The sequence below is a fragment of the Arachis stenosperma genome, chromosome 9 (assembly GCF_014773155.1).
Source record: "Arachis stenosperma cultivar V10309 chromosome 9, arast.V10309.gnm1.PFL2, whole genome shotgun sequence".
Lineage (NCBI taxonomy): Eukaryota > Viridiplantae > Streptophyta > Magnoliopsida > Fabales > Fabaceae > Arachis > Arachis stenosperma.
In genome coordinates this window covers 126357924-126363147 of record NC_080385.1, presented here as the reverse complement: position 1 = coordinate 126363147, position 5224 = coordinate 126357924, and the positions used below count along the sequence as shown (strand labels likewise).

Here is a 5224-nt window from a genome sequence, read left to right as displayed (position 1 = left end):
AATATGGCATTCAGAGCATCAATCTCAAGAACTCCTTTCTTCTGATTTACCCCATTGTTCACAGGATTCCTTTCAGAAGTGTACATGAATTGGTTATTTGCAACCATTTCAATTAGCTCTTGAGCCTCTGTAGGCGTCTTCTTCAGATGAAGAGATCCTCCAGCAGAGCTATCCAAGGACATCTTGGAGAGTTCAGAGAGACCATCATAGAAAATACCTATGATGCTCCATTCAGAAAGCATGTCAGAAGGACATTTTCTGATCAATTGTTTGTATCTTTCCCAAGCTTCATAGAGGGATTCTCCATCCTTCTGTCTGAAGGTTTGGACTTCCACTCTAAGCTTACTCAATTTTTGTGGTGGAAAGAACTTTGCCAAGAAGGCATTGACTAGCTTTTCCCATGAGTCCAGGCTTTCTTTAGGTTGAGAGTCCAACCATATTCTGGCTCTGTCTCTTACAGCAAAAGGGAATAGCATCAGTCTGTAGACCTCAGGGTCAACCCCATTAGTCTTGACTGTGTCACAGATTTGCGAGAACTCAGCTAAGAACTGATGAGGATCTTCCAATGGAAGTCCATGGAACTTGCAATTCTGTTGCATTAGAGAAACTAATTGAGGCTTAAGCTCAAAGTTGTTTGCTCCAATGGTAGGGATAGAGATGCTTCTCCCATAGAAGTCGGGAGTAGGTGCAGTAAAGTCACCCAGCACCTTCCTTGCATTGTTGTTATTTTCGGCTGCCATGGCTTCTTCTTTTTTGAAGATTTCTGTTAGGCCCTCAACTATGAACGTGTGCCTGACAACCACCTCCGTTCATAGAGATTTGTGCCTTAGCTTCTCTTAGCTTTCGCTTCAAGGTTCTTTCAGGTTCAGGGTCAGCTTCAACAAGAATGCCTTTGTCTTTGTTCCTGCTCATATGAAAGAGAAGAGAACAAGAAAATGTGGAATCCTCTATGTCACAGTATAGAGATTCCTTGAGGTGTCAGAGGAAAAGAAAAATGGAAGACAGAGGTAGAAAATTCGAACTTATCAAAGAAGATGGAGTTCGAATTTTGCATTAAGGGATAGTGTTAGTCCATAAACAGAAGGATGTGAGAAGAAGGGAAGTAATTTTCGAAAATTAAGTAAAGATTTTAAAAACATTTTGAAAAACACTGATTAATTTTCGAAAATAAGAGTGGGAAAGAAATCAAGTGATTTTTGAAAAAGATTTTGAAATTAGAAATTAAAAAGATTTGATTGAAAACTAATTTGAAAAAGATGTGGTTAAGAAGATATGATTGGTTTTAAAGAAATGTGATTGAGAAGATATGATTTGAAAACACAAAAAAAAAAGATTTGATTTGAAAACAATTTTAAAAGATATGATTTGAAAACAATTTTAAAAAGATATGATTTTAAAAATTAATGACTTGCCTAACAAGAAAAGATATGATTCAAACATTAAACCTTTCTCAACAGAAAAGGCAATATACTTGAGATGTTCAATCAAATCATTAATTGTTAGCAAGTATCTTTGAAAAAGGAAAGAAATTGATTTTGAAAACATTTGATTGAAAAGATATGATTTGAAAAAGATTTGATTTTGAAAAACTTTGAAAACTTGAAAAAAAATTGATTTTGAAAACAAAATCTTCCCCCTTGTGCCATCCTGGCGTTAAACGCCCAGAATGGTATCCATTCTGGCGTTTAACGCCCAAAACTCTACCCTTTTGGGCGTTAAACGCCCAACCAGGCACCCTGGCTGGCGTTTAAACGCCAGTCTGTCTTCTTCACTGGGCATTTTTGAATGCCCAGCTTTTTCTGTGTGATTCCTCTGCAGTATGTTCTGAATCTTCAATTCTCTGTATTATTGACTTGAAAAGACACAAATTAAAAATGTTTTTGGATTTTTAATAATGAGGAATAATCAAAATGCAACTAAAATCCAATAACAATGCATGCAAGACACCAAACTTAGCAGTTTGTATACTATTGACACTAACAAAATGAGAATGCACATGAGAAATAACAAAACACTCAAGTCAATAGAATTCAAAGATCAAAACAAGAAAATCATCAAGAACAACTTGAAGATAAATGAAGACACATGCATAAATTTGAAAAATGCAAGAAGAACAGAAACATGCAATTGACACCAAACTTAAAATGAGACACTAGACTTAAATAAGAAACATAAAATTTTTTTTGGTTTTTATGATTTTGTAATTTTTTTGTGCTTTTTCGAAAATTATATGGAAGAGAAAATAAAGGTATCAAAATTATTAATGAGAATTCCAGGAATCATGCAATGTTAGTCTAAAGCTTTAGTCTAAAAGAATTAGACATAGCTAGCTAAGCTTCAGCAGGACATTGCATTCAAGAGCTAAATTGATGATGATCAATCAGCTTTGGTGATGATAAGAATATCACCTTGAAACACTAGAATTCATTCTTAAGAACTCTGAAGAAAAATAATACCTAATCTAAGCAACAAGATGAACCGTCAGTTGTCCATACTCGAACAATCCCCGGCAACGGCGCCAAAAACTTGGTGCACGAAATTGTGATCACTACAACTTCGCACAACTAACCAGCAAGTGCATTGGGTCGTCCAAGTAATACCTTACGTGAGTAAGGGTCGATCCCACGGAGATTGTTGGTATGAAGCAAGCTATGGTCACCTTGTAAATCTCAGTCAGGCAGACTCAAATGGGTATAGTGATAAACGAATAAAGCATAAAGATAAAGATAGAGATACTTATGTATATCATTGGTGAGAGCTTCAGATAAGCGTATGAAGATGCTTTCCCTTCCGTCTCTCTGCTTTCCTACAGTCTTCATCCAATCCTTCTTACTCCTTTCCATGGCAAGCTCATGTAGGGTTTCACCGTTGTCAGTGGCTACCTCCCATCCTCTCAGTGAAAATGTTCCCATGCTCTGTCACAGCATATGGCTAATCAGCTGTCGGTTCTCGGTCAGGCCGGATAAATCCATTGATTCTTTTGCGTCTGTCACTAACGCCCCGCCTGCTAGGAGTTTGAAGCACGTCACAGTCATTCAATCATTGAATCCTACTCATAATACCACAGACAAGGTTAGACCTTCCGGATTCTCTTGAATGCCGCCATCAGTTCTCGCCTATACCACGAAGACTCTGATCTCACGGAATGGCTGGCTCGTTTGTCAGGCGAGCACTCGGTTGTCAGGCGATCAACCATGCATCGTGTTATCAGAAATCCAAGAGATATTCACTAGAGCTTTGATTGCTTGTAGAACAAGAGTGGTTGTCAGTCACCTTGTTCATGAGTGAGAATGATGATGAGTGTCACGGATCATCACATTCATCAAGTTGAAGAACAAGTGATATCTTGGAATAAGAACAAGCGGAATTGAATAGAAGAACAATAGTAATTGCATTAATACTCGAGGTACAGCAGAGCTCCACACCTTAATCTATGGTGTGTAGAAACTCCACCGTTGAAAATACATAAGAACAAGGTTGATCATTGGTTTCGGCCCCAGAGAGGGAACCAGAAGAACCAAGATCTGATCTAAGAACTAGATGTCCAAAGATGAAAATACAATAGTAAAAGGTCCTACTTATAGAAAACTAGTAGCCTAGGGTGTACAGAGATGAGTAAATGACATAAAAATCCACTTCCGGGCCCACTTGGTGTGTGCTTGGGCTGAGCAATGAAGCATTTTCGTGTAGAGACTCTTCTTGGAGTTAAACGCCAGCTTTTATGCCAGTTTGGGCGTTTAACTCCCATTTAGGTGCCAGTTCCGGCATTTAACGCTGGAATTTCTGAGGGTGACTTTGAACACCGGTTTGGGCCATCAAATCTTGGGCAAAGTATGGACTATCATATATTGATGGAAAGCCCAGGATGTCTACTTTCCAACGCCGTTGAGAGCGCGCCAATTGGGCTTCTGTAGCTCCAGAAAATCCACTTTGAGTGCAGGGAGGTCAGAATCCAACAGCATCTGCAGTCCTTTTGAGTCTATGGATCAGATTTTTGCCTCAGATCCCTCAATTTCAGCCAGAAATACCTGAAATCACAGAAAAACACACAAACTCATAGTAAAGTCCAGAAAAGTGAATTTTAGCTAAAAACTAATAAAAATATAATAAAAACTAACTAAAAGATACTAAAAACATACTAAAAACAATGCCAAAAAGCGTATAAATTATCCGCTCATCATACACCTAGTGAAAATAAAAGAATTACAAAAGTGAAAAAGGGAAAATTACATTTTTGGAGGGAAAGAAAACACTCAATAAGCGTGACTTCTTAGCTGGCGTGTGGCTGGCGCATCACCGGCGTGTCACGTGCCCTTCAAAATAGCTTGGCGTGCCACGCTCAATCCTTCAAGTGGCACGCTCGTCCCTTAGTCAACCTTGGCGTGCCACGCCTTCGAACTCAAGTGGCACGCCATAGTGGAATTCTTGTGTTGGCGTGCCACGCCTTCGAGCTCAAGTGGCACGCCCTTTGCTTTTTCCACTTTCCTTTCCCTCTGGAAACTTGAACTAGCGTGGCATGCCGAGGGTTTGGCATGCCACGCCCTTGTTGTGTTATTGACTAGCTCTTCTGGAAAGTTGCACTAGCGTGGCACGCCCAGGATCTAGCGTGCCTCGCCCTTCGTGAGTGAATGGTTCCTCTGCTTGGCGTGCCACGCCACGAACTCAAGTGGCACGCTCTAATGCTTCTTTGGCCTCTGAATGACACCAGCATGCCATGCCTAGTTGCTCAAGTGGAACGCCTTAGTGAAGAATAGTGAATGGCATGCCACGCCTTCGATACCAAGTGGCACGCCCCATGTAATTTGCTTCTTCCATCTTTTCTGGAAATTTATACCAGCGTGCCACGCCCATGATCTTGTCTCGTTCTAGTAAGTGTGGTGCACGAAATTGCAATAACACTTTTGCAATCCCGCACAACTAACCAGCAAGTGCACTGGGTCGTCCAAGTAATACCTTGCGTGAGCAAGGGTCGATCCCACGGAGATTGTCGGCTTGAAGCAAGCTATGGTTATCTTGTAAATCTTAGTCAGGATATCAGAAATTATCAAGATTGATTGTAGAAAGCAAAAGAACATGAAATGGTTACTTGTATTGCAGTGATGGAGAATAGGTTGAGGTTTGGAGATGCTCCATCTTCTAAATCTCTGCTTTCCTACTGTCTTCTTCATCAAACACGCAAGTCTCCTTCCATGGCAAGCTCGTGTAGGGTTTCACCGTTGTCAAT

General features: G+C 40.1%; 1 non-coding gene across 1 annotated transcript; it reads left to right on the top strand.

Moving 5' to 3' along the window:
* Positions 1-236: 236 nt before the first annotated feature.
* LOC130953897 (small nucleolar RNA R71) lies at positions 237-344 on the top strand. Its single transcript, XR_009076057.1, has one exon. It is a non-coding gene; the product is annotated as a small nucleolar RNA R71 (small nucleolar RNA).
* Positions 345-5224: the final 4880 nt, after the last annotated feature.